The sequence below is a fragment of the Desmodus rotundus genome, chromosome 5 (assembly GCF_022682495.2).
Source record: "Desmodus rotundus isolate HL8 chromosome 5, HLdesRot8A.1, whole genome shotgun sequence".
Taxonomy (NCBI): domain Eukaryota; kingdom Metazoa; phylum Chordata; class Mammalia; order Chiroptera; family Phyllostomidae; genus Desmodus; species Desmodus rotundus.
In genome coordinates, this window is record NC_071391.1 from 111,881,017 (window position 1) to 111,906,092 (window position 25,076).

Below are 25,076 nucleotides of genomic sequence, written 5' to 3' on the forward strand. Positions count from 1 at the left end.
ACACACCTTCCTTAGATTCAAGCCTGACTACACATTTTAATTTGTACAAAGAGAGATGACTCAGCATGTGTGTAAACAAGCATTTATTGCTTCAATCATTAGATAATGTTATAAACTGATGGGTGTTTTAATCTTGGCAAAATTGAGAGGCTGTGTAGAGCATGAGCAAAACTGTCTTTAGAAATTATTTGTGAGGAACCTATTGAAGTCAATGCCCATGCAAAAAGAAAATTATATCAAAATGGTTTAAAGGTGTTACATCATGCAACATTAATTTGAATCACTAACAAATGCCAAAAAACAATGATTTTTATACAAGAATGTTTCTTAAACGTGTTGTATTTAAAAATATTTTGCCCTGCCTGAAAACGTACGAAGGCCATGCTGAACAAACCATAGGAACAGAAATCTGCCCGTCCCACTCGTCTTTACAAGGATGTAAAGATTAACTTCTCTGACCAGGGATGTAAAGTTTCAGTTTTATAAATTATAGATCCACGGTTTCTTTAATGTAAATGCTTCACAGCAAATTAGGGGCTAACAAAAGAGAACCTAAATCATAATTTTCTTAGGTAAAAGTTAAAAATGGGTAATCTATATTAGGTTTCCTTAACATTTTCCAACGTTGACTTATTCTTTAAATGACTAGGTTATTTTTATATTAATATTATAGATATTATAGGCCTAAATTAGTTTTTAGATTGTGATGCAAATCTTTTTTCTTTCATGTTCTCATCCCCACTAACAAGTCAAGCAACAGAATTTATTCGACAGGAATCTGAATTTGCCCCCAAACAACTGGAAGTTAACATTTAATGTGCGATCCTTCAGCATGAAAAAAGAACAATTTTTTAAAGAGTGTACCATATTGCATTCTAGTATGTGAATCACTGGTGTCACAAAATGTGGGTCACCTCTATATTAAGAAGATAAGATTTATGAGGTAGGTGCTCATAGTTGGTTTATTATTAAAATAGTCTATGCCACAATAAAAAATTCATACTGCCCCCAAAACAAGGCCAAGGATTCTAATTTAGAAACTGTTGTTCAAAAAAAGTGAATCCAACATTTATTAAAATTCAAACAGCATCCCCTTAGTCACCGGTACAGTGAACATGAAATGTGTGCTGTGCTGAATCCCTTGATCTGATCCAGATTATTCAAATACTATGCGTGGGAAAAACAACTGTTTCAGCTGGCCTCTGACACGTGGAATATTTGCCCTCAGGATTCACTTGTTCTACTGGTACTGGCCATCTACTCCCCGTACACAAGCTTTTTGAAATAACCAAACAGTTGCTAAGATCACGACATCGGTACAGAGGAAAATGTACTGACTGTAAAGTATTCGGGGATAACATTTAGTTCCCGGTGAGTGAAAACTTCACGGAGGCTTCAAGGTTCAAGCAACCTACTTCCACTTTGGTGCCTCTCAGTGGTCTTCCTAGATAGGAGAGAGGCAACGGAGAACTGACAGGTAACCGCCTGGCTGTGTAACTACACTGATTTTTAATCTACCCATCAACTCATAGGGACAAAAATCTAAAGTAACCTAATTTAAAAATTAAAATATTTATATCATTGGCTTGTATAATTCAAGATAAAAATAGAAAATACATCCTTAATAATATCAAGGCTAATGCTGCTTCCATGACAGTAAATTGAGTAAATTTTTAAAAACTAACTGCAGAAATGGTATGTAAATGAACACACGCTGCGACTCCCTCTTCAAACTCTCTCTTCGGAATGTCCACCCCCCATCTCGTTAGAGCCCCACTTTCTAGACTCTCCCACCTTATCTCTCTGTAGACATTCTCCCTACCCCCAGTTTTCCTGACCCCCAACATAGTGTCCCCCCAACATATGTTCGCAGGACGACTGACTTCACTCTTACAGCGCTCTCCACAAACTTAACTAAGTGGTTGTCTGTTTAATCATGTGCTCGATGTCTTCGTCCCCGCTAGACGAGAGACTCCATGAACGCAGGGCCAGGTAGGCGCCTCCCTGTTTCACTTGTACAAACACTCCAAGCCAAAGGCTCTCCTTGCAAAGGGACTCCTGTGAATTGCAGGATGAGTGCTGAATGCGAACCCAGTCAGGCGTACAGAAAGCACCAAAATTAACCCAGTAGAAGCCTATCTACACCTCCACCCCCCAAACAGGTATTAATGTGTATCAAAAATTTTTAATTAAAAAATATATTTCAAAACAACTAAAGTTTCATCCTACTGTTCTCCCCTTTCCAAGAGTGACAAATCTCCTCGTTGGGTGGCTAGCAACCCTATGTTTCATAGGAAATGATTTCCAGAACTTAACAGACACTGTGTGCTCCTTAGGCACGCATGGCAGTGTTTTGTTTAACTGAAACTTTTACAGGATCGTTTACTACTTGTATTAATCTGCAGTTGTTACAGTTTTTAGATTTGTCTGTGTCGGATACATACAGACGCAGCACACGGTTTTGTGTGCAGGTGCTTTTGGTTCTTCAGAATCAAACCACATTCACTAGTTTTTCACGTTGTTTTAATTTTAACAGCTTTATTTCAGACATAAATGCACATACTTAAATCATACAATTTGCTAAGTTTTGGCATATGTGAAACCATAATCACTAGCAAGATAATAAACATATCCATCACTCCCAAGCTTTCCTTTGCTGCCTTGTAATTTCCTCCCTCTTTCCCATTTCCATCCCCACCCCTTCTACCTACACAATCACCGATGTAATCTCTGTCAGAAGTTACATTTTCTACAGTTTTATATACATGAAATCATAAACTAACTGCTCCTTTTTGTCTGCTTCTTGCACTCTGCATAATTATCTTAAGATTCATGCATGTTGTTTGTATCAGTAATTCATTTATTACAATGGCTGTGGGCGATTCCATTCCAGGCGTATACTGCAAGTTGTTTATCTGTTCACCTGTTAAACATTAGAGTTATTTGCAATTTTGGTTATTATTCAAAAAGCTGCTATAAACATGCATTTGCAAGTCTTTGCATAAACATATGGTAGGTGTATATTTAACTTTTGAAAAAACTGGCAAACTGTTTGGCAAAGTGTTCTTACTATTTACCTTTCCCAGCAGCACTGTATGAGAGCTCCAGTTGTTCCATCTCCTTACAAAACCTTAGTAAGATCGGTCTTCTTAAATTTAGCTGTTTGTATATGTGACATTGTGGTTCTAGTCTGCATATCCTTAATGATAAATAATGTTAACATTAATTTCATGTGTTTATTTGCATTTCTATTATCTGTTTTAGAGAAGTCTGTACAAATCTACTGTCCATATTTTAACTTAGTTTATGTGTTTTCTTATTATTTCTTATTATAAAAAGCCCCTTACATATTCTGGATAAAAGTCTATTATCAGATACATACTTTGCAAAGATGTTCTTCCAGCCCGTGACTGGCAGCTACATAAAAATGTCTTTCAAAAAAGAAAGATTTCACTTTACATGAAGTCCAATTTATTGATTTGTTTCCAGAACTGTGCTTTTTGTGCTGTATATAAGTTTGCAAAGATTTCCTCCTATGCTTCCTTCTAAACATTTTAGAGTTTTACGTATTATATTCAGAGTACCATATTTTGCCATTTATAGTGCACATCCACGTTTTTGTCCCAAACTTTCAGGAAAAAAATCTTTTGTTTTAATCCTTTAATTCAATTTGAAAAATTCATCAAAACCAATTATCATATTCCAGGGTATTATTTTGCATATGAGTATTGTTATTACTTTCTAGAGTTACACTTTAATGTATAAGCATAAACAAAAGAATTAAACACATTTACATAAATATGAAATTAGTACTATCCATGTACAACATTCATCCTTATTTTTCCCTCAACAATTTGGGCAAAAAGTACACATTACACACAGCAAAATACGATATCCCATTTTGAGTTAATTTGTTATGTGGAGTAAGTTATGGATTAAAGATCATTTTTTGGTATTCAGATTTATAAATGTTCCAGCACCATTTATTGAAAAGACCATCCATTCTCCTAAGAGCTGCCTTTGAGCTTTTGTCAAAAATCAATTAATCATACAAACATTGGCCTCTTTCTGGAGTTTCTATTTTTTTTACTCTGATCTCTTTGTCTATCTTGATGCCAATGCTGCCTTGTGTTTATTACTGTAACTTTATAATAAGACTTGGAAGTCACTTATTGTTACTCCTTGAACAGTATTTTTTAATCTTTTCAAAGTTGTTTTGGCTTTTCTGAATCCTTGGAATTCCACATGTGTTTTAGAATAAACTTGTCAGTTTTTACAAAATATCTTACTGAGATTTTAATTGAGATCACATGGAATCAATTCAGGTAGGATTGACAGATTTAGCAAATAAAAGCACAGAAAGGGATACAATCAAAATAAAATTATAATTTTTGCATGAAACAAATTTAAGTGGGAGTCCTGTACTTTATCTGGCAATTCCAATGTGAAGATATTTAACATCTTAGTGATATTGAGTATTTTGACCCATGATTTTCCTCAGTCTCATGTGTAGTATTTTGGGAACAGATCATGCATTTTTTGTTAGACTTATCTCTAAGTGAATTTATGTTTCGCTGCAATTATAAATGATCCTAGTTGTTAAATATGTTTCTGATTTCTCATTGCTAGTTTGTTTGGTATTTTGTATCCTACAACCTTGCTCAATGAATTTATTGTATTGATAGACATTTTCTAGAGCCCATCACATTTTCTTTATGGACAATCATGTCTTATCCAAATTTCTTTTCCAATCTGAACATCTTTTATTTCTTGTCCTTCCCTAATTATTCTGGTTGGATCCTCTAGTGCAACGTTAAATAAGAGTGGTGAGAGCAGACATATTGTCTTGTTCCTGATCTACGGAAAAAGTATTCATTAGTCCATTATCACTAACATTTGTCAGCTGTAAATGTTACATAGATACTCATGATCAGGTTGAGAAATTTCACTCTACTCCTAGTTTTACTAGTTTCATAAAAATAGATGTGAATTTTCAAATGCTTTTTTATGTCCATTAGGTTTTCTTAGGAATTTGCATTAATAGTTCATTAATATGATTACGCAAATAAATGTCTAAGTAGTAACCCACCTTTGCATTTCTGGGATCAATACTACTTGGTCAAGACATATTCTCATTTTTGTATTTGGTTGAATTCAATTTGATAAACTTTGTTTAGCATTTTTCTTCGATGTTCATAGAAAATTTGGGGGGGTTCTTATATGTTTTTTGTTTAAAATTTTTGTATCAAGCTAATATTGACCACATAGAATAAGAAACTGGTAGTTTCATTCCTTAAATGTCTGGTAGATTTCAACAATGAAGCCAGAAGACCTGGAGAAAATTTCGTGGGAATATTGCTAACCGCAAATTCACTTTTTAATGGAAAGTGATTCAAGTTACCTATTTTCTTCTTAGTGAGCTTTGGTAGTTATCATCTTTCAAGGAATTTATCCATTTCACATAAGTTGTCCAGATTATTGACATGAAATTATTCAAAATATTTATTTAGTATAATTTTATGCCTGCAAACCTGTTAGTGATTAAACCACTCTCATGCTTGCCAAATTTATCCAACTTTCAAAGACTTGAATTTTGTTCCATTGACTTTTGCTACTGTTTTGTTTTTCATTTCACTAGTTTTCACTTTGATCTTTTATTATTTAATTTCTTTTGCTCACATTGGGTTTATTTTTCCCTTTTTCATATTCTCTTAAAATAAAAACCACCGAATTTTAATTTATTAAAATTCAATTAATAAACAAAATCAATTACTATGAAATAATATCTCATATTAGTGAAATATCGCAATGTGAAATGATTAATATTTTATATCAATTTAATTTATATGAAATACTAATTTGAAATCTTCCTCTTTTCTTACATGTGTGGAGTGCTATGAAGTTCCCCTCTAGTTATGTCTTTTGAGGCATTCCACAACTTTTTAAACATTGTGTTTTCATTTTATTCAATTTAAAACACTTTATAATTTCTGTAATAAATTAGTCTTTGGCCTGTGGACTACTTAGATATGTATTATGCAGTTTTTTTCAATATCTGGGGAATTTTCCAGATTTATTTGCTATTAATTTCTAATCTATTGTTGCCAGAAAAATATTTATTAACTTATTATGAATTAACTTACTAATTTATGCATGCTTTGGACTTTTTAGAATTGACTGAGACTTGTTTTATTTACCAGTGTCATTCATCTTGGTAAGTGATACATGTGCACATGAAATAAACACATGTACTCTGCTATTGCTGGGTGAGTGTCCAATAAATGTCAATTATGTCCTTTTGGATGACAGTGTTATTCAAGTCCTCTATGTCCTTACTGATTTTCTGTCTCCTTGTTCTATCCATCCAAGTACTGAAATTTCTGATTATATTGTAGATCTATTTCTCCTTGAAGTTCTATCAGTTTTTGATTCATGCATTTTCATGACCTTTGATTAGGTGCATATTTATGGTCATAATGCCCTTTTGATCCCTATATCATCATGAAATAAACTTTTTAAAAAGATTTTATTAATTTATTTTTAGAGAGAGGGGGTGGGAGAGGGACACAGAGGAAAAGAAACATCAATGTGTGGTTGCCTCTTTTGCCCCCGCAACTGGGGACCTGGCCACAACCCAGGCATGTGACTGAGAATCAAACCTGCAACACTGGTTTGCAGGCCGGCACTCAGTCCACTGAGCCACACCAGCCAGGGTAAACTTCTTTATTCCTACTAATATTACAGGGCTATGAAATCTTATTCTGATATAAATATTGCCATTCCATTTTTCTTTTGATTAATGTTTGCATGATATATTTTTTCCATTTTTTAAAGCTACTTGCATCTTTATGTTTCTTGTATAAAGCATAGAATTTAGTTTTGTTTTATAAACAATGTAATAGCCACTTCTTTTAACAGGCGTGGCTTCACTCATTTACATTCAATGCAATTTTTAACATGATTAAATTAAACTCTACCACCCTGCTTTTGTTTTCTCTTTGTCCCATCATTCCTTGCTCTTTTAAGTTTTTTCTGCCCTTTTTTGGAGTGAATACTTTTTATAACTTTTTTTTTACTTTCTTTGTTGAACTGTTAGCCCTGTTTGATTATTTTAATGGTTGCTTTATCATTTATGGTATTATTCTTTAATTTACCACAGTACACATTCAAGTGATACTATATAATTCTGCACATTGTATAAAAATTTTACATCTCTAGTGTCATAGCCTTTCATGCTATTGGCATACATTTCACTTTTAAATATTTGACATATAACATTGTTCTTAATTTTGTTTAAGCATCCAATGATATTTTGAAGACTTTTAATAAGAAAAAAAGTTGTATTTTCTTATTGTTAACATTTTCCTTGCCCTTCATTTATGCTGATACACACTTTTTCTGGTGTCTTGTTCCTTTATCCTGAATATGTATTTGATATGTCTTTTAGTGGTGGTCCAACTCTTCTTGATTTCTTTCAGCTTTTGTATGTATAAAATGGCTTTATTTTGCCTTCATTTTAAAATTATCTTTTAGCTGGGTATAAAAGTCTAGATTCAATTCTCTTCCTTTTTCTTTCCGGATTTTATAGATAGTATTCTACTGTTTTATATATAGTTTCAAGTGAGAAATATGCTGTCTTTCTTATCTTTGTTATGCTGTGTGTAATGTATGTATTTCCCTGTGGCTGCTTTTTTTCCTGTTTCATTATAAAAAAATTCTATTGCCATGCCTTTAAGTTCACTAATCTTTTTTCCCGATAATGTCTAATATAACAGAATCTCATCCAGTATGTTTTTCATGTCAGAAATCAGTCTTTTTTTAATCCTCACCCAAAGATATGTTCACTGATTTTAGAGAGAGAGAAAGGGAGGGAGGGGGGAGAGAGAGGGAGAGAGAGGGGGAGAGAGAGAGAGAGAGAGAGAGAGAGAGAGAGAGAGAGAGAGAGAGAGAAACAGTGATGATGTGAAAGACAAACATCAATCTACTGCCTATGACCAGGAATCAAACGCACAACCTAGTTAAGTGCCCTGATCAGGAATCAAACCTACAACCTTTTGGTGTATGGGATGATGCTCCAACCAATGAAGCCACCCAACCAGGGCAGAAATCATAGTTTTTAAATGTTAGAAGTTAGTTTTGGTCTTTCTTAATTTCTTGTATTTTTCCCATTCAAACATCTGAAGTACAGCTATACCTGTAATAGTGTCCTTGTCTACTGCTTCTAATATTCATGTCAATTCTCAATCAATTTTGATTAATTTTTATTTTCATTATGGGTCATATTTTCCTGCTTCTTTGCTCACCTTGTAATTTGTGATGGGATGCCAGACATCATGAATTCTCCCCTTTTAAATGCTGGTTATTTTGTATTTCTATATACATCCCTAAGCTTTGTTCTGGGACACAGTTATTTGAAACAGTTTCAGCCTTTCGGATCTTACTTTCAAGATATATTAGGCAGTACCAAATTTCTAATCAATCTGGGGTTATTGCCTCAAACTGAGGTAAGCCCACCTTCAGTTCTATGACCAATGTCTCATAAGTAATGATATTTCCCAGTTCTGGTGGTATAAACAAGGTGTCATTTCCCTTTCATTGGTTCTTCCCTCAGCTTTAGGTCTTTTCCACACATGTATAAAGGGGTGGGCAAAAAGTAGCTTTACAGTTGTTCAGATGGAAAACAATGCAGTAATTAATAAACAACAATACAAGATTCAACTCCGTATTTCGCATACTCACAACTACAAAGCTACGTTTGCCCACCTCTGTATCTTCATCAGTACTCAGCTGATTACAAGAAGAAACTCTCTGAAGATCCCCGGAGTTCTCCCTCTGGGAAGCTCTCACCTTCTAGTACTATGCACAGTACCTCAGTGTTCTCATAGTTTTAGCTTGATTTGCTCAGTGCAGGAAGTCTGCCAAGATCTGACTGCTTTCCTCTTCCTCCACTGTGCCCTGAAAACTCGGTCAAAGTAGTAAGGCAGGCAGTACCTTACTCATCTCCTCATTTGCCCATCTTTCAAGGATCAGTATACATTGATGCCTAACAGCAAGTGCCTTGAAAACTGTTTTCTCATATATTGTAAGGCAGGAGCTAAATCTGCTCTCTGTTTCTCCATCTTCACCAGAAGCAGTAATCCCCACTTGATAACCCTCCCATCCTCTAAATGGGAACATGGTTCATTTTCACTGTTACAAAAGCTGCTGTAGTCACTTTGCCCATACGTGTCTCCTTGTCTCCTGTGTCTTGGGTATGTGACTAGAAACTGCATCGTAGGATCACAAGGCTCATATACCGTCAGTCCACTGGAAAACTATTCTCTAAGTCAGCTGTATTAATCCACATTGCCATGAATAATTTAAGGAAATTAGTGTTTCACCACCTCTTTCTCAACACTTAGGTTTTCCAGTCTTTAGTTTATCATAATCTGCAAAATGCATTGTGCTGATTGCCAGTTAATTTATTATAGATTTGGATTTCTCCTAAAATTTGCCTGTATAAAATTAGCCGATTTTTATTAGATTGCTTCCATGATTACTTTGGAATTCTTCATGTAAGTTTTAATCCATTGTGAGTTTTATGTTTTTCAAATATTGTCTCAAGTAACTGAGGTTTTTCTGTCACTTAGTTTTGTGATTTTAGTTTTTGTCATTCAGAAGATTTAAATTTTAAAATAGTTGAGTATATAATTTTTACCTTTATACTCTGTATTTGTCTTGTGTAGGAAATCCTCCCCTAGTTCAGGACTTGAAGTCTATCTTCTAAGTTTTCTCTAAAATGTTTACTTTTAACAGTAGGTCTCCAATCCATCTACAATTAATTTTTGATATGTGGTAGATATAATTTTATCTTTTTTTATAATAACAGCCAGAAGTCCCAACATCATTTAATTAAGCACTTTTCCTCAATCTTTTGGATAGCTATGCAATGTCGTTCATTTACATTTAGGTTCATTCCTTTGTTTTTTGTTCCGTTGGTCTATTTGACTGTGCTTGCAGTAATATCCTACTGTCTTAATTACTAAAGCTTTAAAATAAAGTTCCATTACTGGAAAAGTAAGTCTTTTTTATTTTTTTTATTTTTAAAGTATATTTTATTGATTATGCTATTACAGTCTTCTCAATTTTCCCCTCTTTATCCCCCCTCTGCCCTGCAACCTACAACCCTCCAACATTCCCTCCCCTTAGTTCATGTCCATGGGTTGTACATATAAGTTCTTTGAGTTCTCTGTTTCTGCTACCATTTTTGACCTCTACCTGTCTATTTTATGCCTACCAATTATGCTTCTTATACCCTGTACCGTTTCCCCCAATTCATCCCTTCCCCTTCCCCATTGAAAACCCTCCATGTGATGTTCATTTATCTGACTCTGTTCCTACTCTAGTTGCTTAGTTTTTGTTTTCATTGTTTTTCTTTTCTTTTAGGTTCATTTGTTGATAGTTGTGAGTTTGTTGTCATTTTACGTTCATATTTTTGATCTTTCTTTTCTTAGATAAGTCCCTTTAACATTTTATATAATAATGGCATGGTGATGATGAACTCCTTTAACTTGACCTTATCTGGGAAGCACTTTATCTGCCCTTCCATTCTAAATGGTAGCTTTGCTGGATAGAGTAATCTTGGATGTAGGTCCTTGCCTTTCATGACTTCAAATACTTCTTTCCAGCGCCTTCTTGCCTATAAGGTTTCTTTTGAGAAATCTGCAGATAACCTTATGGGCACTCCTTTGTAGGTAAATCTTTCCTTTCCTCTTGCTATTTTTAAGATTCTCTCTTTATCTTTAATCTTGGGTAACTTAATGATGATGTCCCTTGGTGTGTTGCTCTTTGGTTCCAACTTCTTTGGGACTCTTGGGCTTCCCGGACTTCCTGGAAGTCTGTTTCCTTTGCCACATTGGGGAAGTTTTTCTTCATTTGTTCAAACAAGTTTTCAATTTCTTGCTGTTGTTCTTCTTCTGGCATCCCTATAATTCAGATGTTGGAATGTTTCAGGTTGTCCCAGAGATTCCTAAGCCTCTCTTCATTTTTTTGGATTCTTGTTTCTTCATTCTGATCCGGTTGGATGTTTATCTCTTCTTCTGTTCCAAATTGTTGATTTGAGTCCTGGTTTGCTTCCTGTCACTGTTGGTTCCCTGAACATTCTGCTTTACATCACTTTGGGTATCCTTCATTTGTTCTTTCATTTTGCAACCAAGCTCACTCAGTTCTGTGAGTATTTTGATTACCAGGGCTTTAAACTCTCCATCAGATAGGTTGGCTATATCCTCATCGCTTAGCTCTTTCTGGGGTTTTGCTCTGTTCTTTCATTTGGGCCATATTTCTTTGTCTTGGCGCACCTGTTAATTTGTAAGGGAGCGGGATGGCCTTAGGTATTCACCCGGGCAGAGCCACCCTCCTTGCTGCACTGCAGCGCTGCCTGTGGGGGAGGGGGCAGAGAGGGAAAAATGCAGTCGCCTGCTCGTCTTTAGCCCCACTTTCCAAGGAACCCTCATGTGAGGCTGGGAGTTTCTCCCACTGTGGCAACCCCCTGCCATAGTCCACAGTCAGCTCTGAGTCTCAGTTTCCCATTCAGCCAGCCCTGCCTGTGTGGCCCAGTGCCTTGCCATGGGTTCTCTCTGTCCACCCATCTTACCAGGCTGGTGGGTCTGGTTGACTCTTTATTTAATTCCTTGGTTGTCGGTGTTCCATGCCATTTGATTTTCTGGCACTTCTAGTTGTTTATTGGTTTTAGATTGGTTGTTATCCTCCTTTAAGTTGTGCGAGGAAGCAAAGGGTTTCTACCTAGGCGCCCATCTTGGCCGGAACCCCCTGGAAAAGTAAATCTTAACTATTCTTGGGAATTTTTACATCTATGTGAATTTCAAATTCATTTTATCACATTCTATGAAAATTTTGTTAATGAAGCAACACTGAATTTATGGATTAATTCTTGGAGAACTAATACATTTACTATATTGATTTCTCCCACTCACAAATATTCTATACACTTCTTGTTTCTTTAACTCTTCTTTTATATTTTCAATAAAGTTTTATATTTTCTTGAAGGTCTTATAAAACTTTCTCTAGATTTATGTACAATTTTGCAGTTTCTATTCTTTGTTTCAGGTATAGAGGAGTGCTGGTGTTTGGGTTTTTTTATTTATGTTGGTCTAATACCCACCAGGAAACTTACCATTTTCTGTAATTAGTTCAAATAGTTTATCTGTGTTTTTTTTAAATTAAGAAAACTGTTATCACTTAATAAGGAACAGTTTTGTTTCTTTGGTTCTGATCCTTATAAATTTTGATTTTCATGTTTCAATATGATGGCCACGATCTTGAGTAGAGTGGACATCACTTTCTCCCAATTAAAAAAAAAATGACTGTTATAGTTGCATTTTTGCTACAGATGTTTAGCGAATTCCCTTTATTACATAACTACTGTTTCATTTTGTTTTAAATCATGCAGTTGTTATTCTGACAGCTTCCGTGCCAAAGAAAAGTCTCGCGTGCCACGCCACCACAGAGCTGAAATGTTTGTATTTTATCGGTATCAGGTTTTCAATGCCCACTGTTGAACGTTTTTGTCTTCTTAAATACTGTGGTATTTGTCAGGTGGTGAATATTTACACTGGTCAATTCAGTGTTTAATGCAGATATCCTTGAACCATTTTTCTAATTTTGTGGTGTTAGCAACTTTTGCTTCTAACAGCTGACACCTGCAACTCTTCTCTGGTGGATTCTTTCTCAGGCTTTGGGACTTCTATGCCTGCACATAGCCCCATCCTTTCACCAACTGCTGACAGAATAGAGTGTGAAAGCCCAGCTCCCCAGTCTCAGGTAGGGACAATCCTGAGAAGTACTCATATTCTAGTTTTCCTAAGGATCCCTCTTACAAGGTTTCGCCTGTGGTCATGCTCCCCTGCTCCTACTTTCCCTATTCTCCTATCCATCACCGCAGTACAATTCCTGAATAAATACAGGAAGTCCCAATCTCAGAGTATGCTTCTGGAAGCCCAACTTCCAAGAACACTGTGATAAATAAGAATGTGCCCTCTTCCAAAAGTATATTTTAAGGCTTTTGACAAACATTCTCACATGAAAGTTGATGGACTCATATTTCTATTACAGTATGAGTTATTCTTTTTTTCACCCTCACTAACACTGGAGATGTATGTATATATGCAAACACACACATTTTAATTTTTCCTAATTGAGAAATAAAAATGGCATTTGACTATTTATATTTATTTATTTGATCACAAGATTGAACATAATGTGTACATGTTTACTTCTGTATAAAATGAAACTTTAGCCTTTTGCATGAATCTGATACACACTAGTCACACACCTACTATTAATAATCAAATGGTGAGGAGCTCACTCATTACCTTTTGGTGCAGTTTAATTCAGTGTGTAAATCTTACTATTATCATTCCCTCCTTATCAATGGGAAATTGAGATAATTAGCTCTTAATCTGAATTCTGAACATAACCCAACATTAGTCTAATCTGTCTTCCAAACAATGACTCTTCAGATGTGTGGAGAAACTTCTCAATCTCTCTGTTCTACTCCCCCAAGTCTTCTTTGCTCCAGGCTAAATCCTTCAATTGCTCTTCATAAGACATGGTTAGGGATTTAATTAGCATCTCTCCAAGATCTGACCAGGCTCTAAAAAGAATGCTCTTTCAAAAAGTCAAAGTAAAAAGAGCAAAGGACACTTTCATTTAGTAATAAGAAAATTCACTGCCTAAATAAGATGTTTTTTTGGAAATATCTTTGTTAAAAATTCTCAGATTTTTTAGGTTGATTTTCTGTGTCTGAAAAACCCAGATACAGTATTCATTTCCATTATTTCTGACAATTAATACACTCTTCCAATTTTATTTAAGAATGCCGGAGAAGGGCATTCAGTTCAAATACATAATTCCATTTAGCAATAATATCCAAAGAGCCTTACTGCAGATAAAATTAGAATATGAATAGATTTCATAGAATCTTTAAGTAATCAGTAGTAAAATTAAATTTAGTTCTGTGCATTAGATAGTCAAAAAATATTATCCACGAGCTGATTTCCTTTTGCCAATGCCATACTATACATATAGCAGCAGACTAAATATTTGTATTTCTTTGCTTTTATCCTCAACATTTACAGATTTATTTTGCTCATGACCATAATACTCTTTTAAAAGTATTTCTGATACGGAATAGCCCACTCGATATTGAAGAAAAACAAAGTTGGTGGGCCATCTGCCTTGTGCCTTAGTGTAGTGGCTATCATGTCTGCACGACAAATTCAGGGGACTGACACTACCCAACTTCAAGGTTAATGAACATGGTGTAGGACTAAGGAAAGGATAAAGAAATAGAGTAACGGAACAGAATAGAGAACCCAGAAGTAGGTTCCCATAAATATAGTCAAATGGTCGTTGATAAAGGAGCAAGTGCAATGAAATGGCACAAAGATGGTCTGTTCAGCAACAAGTGCTGAAACAACTGAACAACCACATGCAAAAAAAAGAATCTAGACATAGACTTTATACCCTTCACAAACATTAACTCAAAGTGGATCACAGACCTAACTATAAAATGCAGAACTGTAAAACCTCCTAATATAGAACAGAAAAGAAAACCTAAATGACCTTGGGTACAGCAATGACTTTTATATATAACACCAAAGGCATAATCCATGAAAGAAAGAATTGATGAGCCAGATTTCCTTAAAATTACCAACTTCTGCTCTGTGGAAGACAGTATCACAAAAAGAGTATACAATAATGATTAGGAGAAAATATTTGCAAAACACATATACATAAAAAGCTATTTTCCAAAATATACAAAGAACCCTTAGAACTCAGTAATAACACAATGAACAACTTGATTTAAAAATTTGTAAAAGACCTTAACAGACACCACATTAAATGAGAAATACAGATGATAAATAAGCATATGAAAATATGCTCCATATCATATGTCTTCAGGGAAATGCCAGTCAAATCAATGAGCTATCAGTACACACTTACTAGAATGGCCAAAATCTGGAAGATTGACAAACACCAAATGCTGATGAGAATGCGGAGTAACAGGAACATGGCTGGTGGGAATGCAAAACCGTACAGCCACTTTGGAAGACAGTTTGGCAGTTTCTTACAAAAAGTAAACATACTCTTACTCTAGAATCCAACCATTGTGCTCCTTGGTATTTATCCAAAAGAGTTGAAAACTTTTATCTACTATTTTTGTGTGTTGGTTTGATTTCTTGCAAGAAAAGCCATGGAGAATAACAGACAACTGGAAGGTGTTTTTCGTAGAAGACTGGCAGTAGGTCAAGGATGTTTTTCATAGAGCTAAGGGCAAGTTACAGAGAATGCAGCTTGGGCTCAAGGCTCTTTGGTCATTCCTTTTTAGAGAGAAATAAGCAATTAAATGGCTTTTTAGCATCATTAGAAGAAACATGCAAAACAGCTGCAAAAACAGGGCCCTTCTCTCTTCTCTAGATGTCTTCTGGCTCTTCTGCCACTCAAGGTTTTCTTTCTCACAAAGTCACCCTTTTCCTTCTGTTGCCATCTCTTCCCTGTCATTCTTGGGGTGCACTGGTGTGCAGAACTGCAATGGTACCTCTTTTTTCCCCCTTTTTCTAGTGCTATTTCCCAATGTTCTCCTATACCCCAGGGTCTATTTCTCATGCTTTCTTCCTATCTTCTCCATTCAGTATACAGACAATTTTCTTTCTTCCTTTGATATCCTTCTTATTCTACCAGTTTTCCCATCTTTACTCAGATTGCCTGAGATATACTATCACCATCTTTCTTAAAAACTTAGTTCTAAAATTCATTCAAATATTCCCTAAGCAGCTACTAAGTTCCAGGCAGTGTCCTGGGTGTTGGGAAAACAGGAATGCACAAAGCTCTTGGGAAATTCAAATAGTTCCAGGCCAGTGTGATAACTACCATCAACAAAACACTATGAAAAGTAAGAGAGTAAATAAATGCTCACAATTTATAGTGATTTGTGAAAGGCTTCCCTAAAGAAGCAATTGGGTTAGTTCTAGAAGAATAAATAAAATTATTCCAGGGAATGGATAGGCAAGACTAGCATATACAAAGACAAGGAATAGAGGCATCAAAGTCAAGAGCATCACACGTAGGACTAGATGTGTGTCATCTGTTCATTAAGGGGTTCTGACCAGAACTGAGGCTTAGGAAAAAAGTTAAGGCTGGATGGTGAAAAATCATGCGTATCCCAAGAGTTGGATCATAAAAATATAAGTTTAAGCAAAACAGTATATGATCAGGTTAATGTCCTAGAAGTATGAGGTCTGCCGGAGAAAGTCCAACCATTGTTAATACAACCAGAATGGTCTGTAAGACATCGATGTAAACTGGCAGCCAAGTAGAGTGGACTGGAATGTGCATGAGTGAACAAGGATGACTTCACTGTACTAGTCAGTGGGAACGGTAAATGCCGTTGAGTGAGCATGTGTACTGTGTGGCCATCGAATTCAAAATGACTGAGTGAGCAGAGCAATGAATCTGCATCAAATTTTGCATTAAGCTTAAACATTCTTCCACAGAAATTATTTATATGATTCAGAAGGCCGCAGCTATGGGCCACTGGTGACTGGAAGCTTCATCATGACAACGCACCTGCTCATGTATCACGTCTCATACATAGTTTTTTTGGCAAAACATCAAATCACCCAGATGACTCAGCTCCACTACAGCCCAGATTTGGTGCCCTGCAAGTTCTGGTTTTACCTAAAACTAAAATCACCTTTGAAAGGGAAGAGATTTAAGACTGTTGATGAGATGCAGGAAAATATGAAGTCACTGATGGTAATTGGGAAAATTGTGTGAGGTCCCAAGGTGCCTACTTTGAAAGGGACTGAGATGTCATTGTCCTATGTACATTGTTTCTTGTATCTTGTATCTTCTTCAATAAATGTCTTTACTTTTCACGTTTCATGGCTAGATACCTTCTGGACAGACCTCGTATAACTGTCAACTCTACATTAGACAAATTGGAGAGCAGACGCCATCAGGAAGAAAAGACATTCAAAAATTCTTGTGAGAGCTCAGCAAAGAAAACTAAAGGCCTAAATTAAGGCCGTAAGAATTAAGATTGAGAAAAACAGAGAGATGTGAGATAGAATTATAAGTATCATGATATAAATAGGGACTCATAAGTTGAATATATAAAAGAGGAAAGACTCTAAGATGAACACCATGTTTCCAGTCAGTGCTCTTTGGGTTGATGCCAAAAGCATCCACTAGGATTGAAATGTAGGAAACGTGTAAGAGTTGGGACTCTAATGAGTTTAATTTTAGATGTACGGAATCTGGGATGCCTATGGGGGTTCACATCCACAAAATAGTTGGAAAGAGATCTGAAAGCTCAGGAGAGAGTCATGGGCTTGAAATAGAGAACTGTGAGTCACTGGCACATCTGGTAAACAGTATGTAAATCCTGGGAATAGATTAAATTACCCAGGGAACACAGACAGCAAGGATCAGGGTGAAAAACGGGATGTGGGTGAAAGCGTATATTTAGGGAATGGGTGGAAAACCTAGGAACGAGACAAGGTCAGAACCTGGCGCAGAACCAGGTGAGAGTGAGAAGGTGGAGCCTGAGAACTTCAGTCATGACAGTCCGCACTGGCTAATGGAGTGAAATCCAGAAGAGAGCCACAGTGGACGAAGGACAGAAAGCAAGTCTCTGAATGTGACAGACAACTGTTGCTTTCTTTGTTCAGTATCAGCAAATTGCAGCTACAGCCAGAAGGGACCGCACTGAAGGAACACTAATCTTAAAAAACCCAAAAGTCTATATGACAGCCCTGCCCAGGAACCCCAATCAGTTAGAGTGTCACCCTGTACACCATAAAGTTGTGGGTTTGACCCCCAGTCAATAAAATACAAGGAGAGACCCCCCAAAGACAGATTTATAAAAAAATTGTGTGTATTTATTCTTATGTGTTTAAACTTCAGTCACTCTCCGCTTGATGCAATACACCTAATTGAGATTTTTTTCCACTGCTCACAACAGTTTTTGAACTCCTCGATTTTAATGTCTTTTAGTGCTTCTGCCATTTTTTGTTTTACCTCTTCCACATCAGCAAAACATTTCCCTTTGAGGACTTTTTTTATCCCAGGAAACAAACAAAAAAATAAAGTCACTCGGGGAGGGATCAGGTGAACCCTGATGCCTCCAGAGGGTGGGACACAGCGGTCAGGCCATTTTTTATCAAAAACTGCTGAACACTCAGCATGGTGTGCTCATAAATCACCCCTCATGAAATGGGCAAACGCACTGAAAGAGTCTTCAATAAAATTTCACTGAAGTCTCTCACACCACCAGCTGGTGCACTGATACAGATGGGTTCTAGAACATTCACCTACTGGCAGAACCCTGCACCTCAACAAGTCTGCTCTCCAGAAGATAATTCGGAGTTATTTTGAGTGCCCCTTCATATATGAGAAATTATCACAGAGAGATCCCTGTTTTTATTTTAATTTATTTTTTATATATTTTATTGTATTTTTTTAGAGATACTCCTTTTTAATCTTTTGTTGTTTATGATGAAGATGCTCATGATGATAATGATGATGTTTTTATTGGTTTTAGAATTAGAGAAACATTATTTTGTGTATAGGCTCAGGGTATGGATTTCACATAAAGGAGTAGATTGAAGATGTGGATGAAGATAGAGAAAAACATAAAACTAGACCAGAGGCAGGAAGAAACATGAAGAAGTAGAAACTTTTTACCCACCATTACTGAGAATGAGAAAAATAATCAATAAAAGTGGATGAGTTATTTTCAGTATCATAGATATGAAAGATGAAAACAGTGATATATGGCCTAATAGCCTGAATATTGTCAGTGATTTTAAAAAGGCAATAATAGTCAGAACATACCTAGTTTCTAATATGTGTCGGATGCTATTTTTAGTACTTTTTTACCAACAATAACTCATTTAATCCTTACAAGGATCAGATAGATATTATTATTTCCCCCATTTTATAGGTGAAGAAACAGAGGCAAAGAGAGGTTAAATTACTTACCCAAGATCACAAAACAACTTACAAAGCAAGTCTAGGTAGTGAGTCCTCACTCTCAATCTCTATTCTATGTCTCTGCTCTAAACAAAAAGATGAATTTTAGTTGAGGCATTTGGGGAGAAACCACGGGAAATGATTTTGTACAGACCAATAAAGAACCAATAAAAGGAACTAGAGAAAAATGGATTAAAGACTTAAGGATAACATCTGAAACTGTACAATTCCTAGAAGAAAACATACAGGAAAGGTTTCATTACCTTGGCCTTGGCAATGACGTCATGGCTATGGCACCAAAAGCACGGGCAACGAAAACAAAAACAAACAACTGAGACCACATCAAACAACGCAGCTTCTCAATCTCCCAAACTCTAAGGACAAAACTATTATCAAGAGGGTGTTTTACTCAAACTGAGCTAAAATCACCCTCCTAAGTCATGGATTAAACCTAAGAGTATTGTTGTTAGCCCTTTATTTGACTGGCCTTCTCTTTTTGATCAATACTTCTACCTATCTTTGCTTATAAGATTTTAATACCATTAAAGGTGTACACAGCAACTCAAAAGGTAGATTTTTTTAATCTCATAATTTCAAATCATTTCGTGGGATTAAAACAAATTTAGAAGCTTTTGCAAAGTAAAGGACGAAAACAATCAACAGAATAAACAGGCAACCTACAGAATGGGGAAAAATAGTTGCAAACCATATGTCTGATAAGGGGTTAAATCCATATAGATAAAGAACTCCTACAACTCCATAGTGTAAAAAACCTGATTTAAAAAGTGGGTTAAAATCTTGAATAGACATTTCTCCAATAAAACACACACAAATGGCAAACACGTGTATGAAAAGGTATTCGACATCACTAACCATTATGCAAACGCAAATCCACAATGAAATATCACATCACACCCAGAAATCCACTTTTGTATATTTATTTGAACTTTGAAATCAGGATCTCAAAAACATATTAGCATTCTGATGTTCATTGCAGCACTGTTCAAAATAGCCAAGAGGTGGAAACAACCCAAGTAGCCACTGACAAATGAATGGAAAAAGAATATGACACACACACACACACACACACACTGGAATTCATGCTTTAAAAAGGAAATTTTTAAATATGCGACAATATGGATGAACCTCAAGGACATTACAATAAATGAAATAAGTCAGTCAAACAAAGACAAACCCTAAATGATTCCACCTATGGGAGGCATCTAAAATAGATTCATAGAATCAAAGAGTGGGATGGTAGTTGTCAGGGGCTGAGGAGAAGGGGAAATGAGGATTATTATTGATTAATAATCAATGGGCGCCCTATGCCTCTTGCCCTGTCCAAAACCCTTCAGTACCTCCCACATGGCCCAGAAAATACCCACGTCATCTTGTCTCCTTCCAAGACCAGCCTTGTATTTCACGCATGGGGTTGGTAAGGAAGAAGTTAACAGCTGCCACTCACCTCTCTGACAGTCTATACGGTGTAGTGTGCATGTATTTTCAGTGAGGGTACTGTATTTATGGAGACCGCTGCAGACATGAACTTAGCAAACTATTGAAACAAGAAGAAGCAACCGCTACAGATCTAACTGCAAAATCCCTTGCTGCTCCTTCAAATCGGTATTTGGACCAATTGTTGAAATGAATATGCACGAGGCTGAAACAAGAAATTCCAACTTTGCTACTGCAAGAGAAGTTCAGAAGGCTGGGTGAATGTCATTGAGTTTGTTCCTGGGCAGCTCTACTGCTGCCCCTTCTTTCTTTTTAAATCCTCATTGGAGGATATTTTTTTAAGTGTACTGATTTTAGCATTAGAAGCAGGGCAGGGAGAGAATGAGAGAAAGAGAGAAAGAGGGAGAGAGAAACATCAACCGGTTGCCTCTTGTACACACCCTGAATGGGAATGAAACCCACAACCTAGGTATATGCCCTGACTGGGGATCGAACTCACAACCTTTTTGGTGCATGAGACAACACTCCAACCAACTGAGCCACCCAGCCAGGGCCTACCCTTTCTTGCACTGAAACACCCCAGCAGGGCTCAGTGACCAAGAAAGAATCAGAGAAGGAGCAAAGGACAGCAGAAACAAAGCAGCAGCTTTGCCCCTGTGCTGCACTTGAAGAGAGCGGATACAGGGAGAACTACATGTATCTCCGCAGAGGTTCCTGTGATATGTGTGGGCTGCAGGTCCTCCATCCAGTGGATGCTACCCAGATATTGCAACAAATAAAATCTTACCTTGAAGCCCATGAGGAGGACAAGGAGCTCTTGCTTGCTGTCCAGCACAGTAAAGACATGTGTGTGGGATCTGGATGGAGGTGTTCTAGAGGAAAGCCAAACCCAGTGAGCCCAACTTCGGGATCCCCTCCAAGTGCAACCACACCTACTGTCTCAAGTGTATTCTCAAGTGGAGGAGAGCTAAGCAATTTGATACCAAGATCATAAAGTGAAACTCCTCCCCAATCTTACTTTGTGCTTTCTGTTTGGGGGAAGAATTTAGTATCTTGTGCCAACTTTCAACTTTCAAATGCAGATGGACTACATTTAAATGCATGCATTCTTGAAACTGGGGTATTCTTCTAATTAGGATCTCTTCTTTATACTTCAGTGTGCTTCTAGGTTAGCTGGTATATCTGCTTTTATTCGAATGAGGAAATCCTATGTATCAGTTAGTAGACTCCACATGCTGTTTCTGAGAAGATTGTGTTTAACAGATAAGCTCACTCAGGCTCAGTGAACAAAGTTATCTAGCTCTGAATGTATGTTTCCTGACATCTTACATTTTCCTCTTCCTATTTCATTCATTAAGTTAGCCAATAATCCACCATTTCATAAGTGAACAAAAACAATATAAACTAAACCGAGAAAAATTACAAGAAATAAATGTCCTTAAATGAAAAAACAATGGGCATAAAGTTTCAGTTAAGCAAGATGAGTGATCTCTAGATATGTGCTGTATAACACTGTACTTATAAGCAACACAATGTATACTAAAGTTTAAGAGGGCATACCTCATTTTGCGTTCTTACCACAATAACAACATTTTTAAAAAATAATTTTAAAATGAAGCATGTGGATCTCAAAACTAAAAATAAAAAAGAGTAAAGAGGGGCAGCACTAGGCTCAGCTGCAGCTGATGGCCGTGGACCTGTGGTGTAGCTGACCTGCATCGCTGTAGGGTACTTCTCCAGAAGTGCTTGTCACATAGGTGCAGGAAACAAGAAGGTTCGAACTCTGCTACATGGGTGAGGCACAAACATAAAGAAGGTAATGTCCATGCGGAAGATGGTGGGTCAGCAATTCAACCAAATGGCCCACGAGTGGGTCAATAGGGAACAGGGGAGAGAGAAACCAAGAGCAGGATGATAGGGGGAAAAGCCTAGAAATATGTCTTTAGGGAGGAAAGCCCGCACGATGGAAATGAACACACAGTGCCACAGTTGCCAGTAAAGAGGGCTGTAATCAGAGGAAGATGTTGTCCTTAAGAATTCTGAAGGTGAGAAAAACCTAGTGTCATTACTTAGTCCACATTAACTGGGGACTGCTCCTTACGTTCTACACTAGTAGCCTACGTGCGTCCATAATGTTCTACAACTATAACAATATACCCCAGTTCAACCGACGGCCAGGCGAGGTGTGTTATTCTCAGACTGAGGACCATCTAAGTAAAACATAACGAATAAGGTAACAATGAAACTGAAGTGCTGGTGAGTGTTCACTAGAGACACTCAACCATGATATCCAGGCAGGATAGGGAAGAAAATGCATTTGGGAGAGTCCCGATGCTCCGATATGAAACTAGAATTAGAATGTTTCAAAATAGGAGTTTTACACAAAGGTGAAAAAATACAATTCCATCATGTCAAACTATCCCTGTGTTTACTTCCTTTGCACAGACGAGTCGTAATCTCCCTTTAAGGACATAAAACTACATGCATGTACAGTTTGGCTTCTCCATATCTTAACATTCTGAGGATGTTGTATAAATTACTAAACAAATGCTTGCTGGGCTGAACTTTACCTCTGAGATGCTCCTTAGAGAAAGACCCTTTAGGCCTCAATCTTTTTGCCCATCAGGAAGGAGGCTGAGAGGGGATTTGATTCAGGTAAAAAAAAAAAAAAAAAAAGAGTTAGCCCTGGCTGGTGTAGCTCAGTGGATGAGTGTCGGCCTGGGAACCAAAGGGTCACCAGTTCAATTCCCAATAGGGGGCATGTGAAAGGCAACCACACATTGATGTTTCTGTCCCTCTCTTTCTCCTTCCCTTCCCCTCTCTCTAAAAATGAATAAATAATATATTTTAAAAATGAGTTAGATGCAGAATCAGATCATCTGGGTGTCCTGAGACGATCAATAATTATCTCATTTTTGCTACATGAGTTATGGACTTTTTCTTTAGATCCATACAAAAAATAGTGTATCTTTACACAGCATAAGTTGTGTAGCTCTTCAGGAGGAACACCATGTTCTAGCAGTAGCTATATACCCCTCCTCTCCCCTAACATTCAGTCCTTGGGCCTGAAAGTTTCCCTAAGATCTCAAGAGCTATATCCTGCTCCCTTGACAACTCACATCAGCTCCTGGCTCTACCTACCCTGAGATGGTAAATCCCCCAAAAGCCTCAAATGAAATATTTGGGGCCCCAAATGAAATTTATAAATTTAAAAATCTAGAATATGTACATGTTTCTCACAAGAACAACAAAAATAGGCATCATTGTTTCTCCTGGTAATTGTGCCTGGGGAATTCTGCTACTCTGCCTTCAGTCATCATGGTTCAGAGGAGGCTAAGGCTCCCTCCCTCCATGCCATGTGACCAAGCCTGGCCAATTAGAGCATCACAGCAGGGGAGCCACAGTGATAGGCCCCGAAATAGCATGTGATCCAGCTAACAACAATCGAAGCCAGAGAAATCAGCTGTGATGTTGCTGAAGTTTTTAGAAAAGAGGCGCTTTCCTTGTACTGAGCTGCCAGGTGTGAGCAGGGGAAACAGGACATAGACCCCGAGAATGAGGGCACAGAGGAAAACACAAGCCCACGAGGTGGAGATAGACAGGCCAGGATTCAGCCATGTCTGAAGCCATGAAACTCTCAGTCTTCATGGTCACACAAACTAATGAAGTTCTTTTTTGCATTAAAAAAAGATTTTTGACTTATAGAAGCAAGTGTTTGGGTTTGTGTCTACAGGGGTCAGGGCTGTCAGGGTGTGTGTGTGCATGTGTGTGTGTATGGTGTTAGTTTTTTGAAGTTGGAGGAATATCAGGACATATTAAACTGGTTTTTAAAAAGTTCAAGCTAAAAACAGTCTTTCATATACGCAGAGGAAGTTTCCCATGCACATGACCAACTGCTCACATGGTACTGCTGCAAAAAGCGACTCATCTTTCAGTTCACACTCTTCCAGTAGACAGCAGAGAAGAGCTGAGAGTGAGACAGGGATGCAGACAGATAAGTGACCTCACTTCCAAACCCAGAAAAGAAATACATTAAAACCAGACCACGCTCGGGGGGAATTAAAGAGGAAGTAAAAGAAAAAAGGCAATATTGAGGGAAACAACCAATAAAATGAAACTCTATAAGAACACACTGTAAGAACAGGCTTCTCACACAAAAAATGCAGATTAGTTTTCATAAAGCAAAACCAGCCTCTTGCCCTGGCTGGTGTGGCTCAGTAGATTGAGTGCCAGCCTGCAACCTAAAGGGTCACTGGTTCGATTCCCAAATCAGGGCACAAGCCTGGGTTGCAGGCCAGCTTCCCCCTGGGGGAGCACGAGAGGCAGCCAACACATTGATGTTTCTCTCCCTCTCTTTCTCTCTCCTTTCCCCTCTCTCTAAAAATCAGTAAATAAAATCTTTTAAAAAAACAGTCTCTCTCTCTCTCTCTCTCTCTCTCTCTATATATATATATATATCGATATCTAGATATCTATGTATATACACAGAGAGAGAGAGGAAACCCATATCACCTCAGAACTGTTGGTCTTTCAGGAACGGAAACCTGATCCACTGACAGGCAGCAGCAGAGTTCTACGATTTTGAT

The 25,076-nt window shown here is 37.2% G+C and overlaps 1 protein-coding gene and 1 pseudogene across 3 annotated transcripts in view; one reads left to right on the forward strand and one right to left on the reverse strand.

Moving 5' to 3' along the window:
• The window catches only part of CTNNA2 (catenin alpha 2), a 1,072,448-nt gene that overhangs the window by 980,108 nt on the left and 67,264 nt on the right, over window positions 1-25,076 (reverse strand). The gene's annotated exons all lie outside the window — the stretch shown is intronic.
• On the forward strand, window positions 20,680-21,489 carry LOC112302997 (E3 ubiquitin-protein ligase makorin-1 pseudogene; annotated as a pseudogene).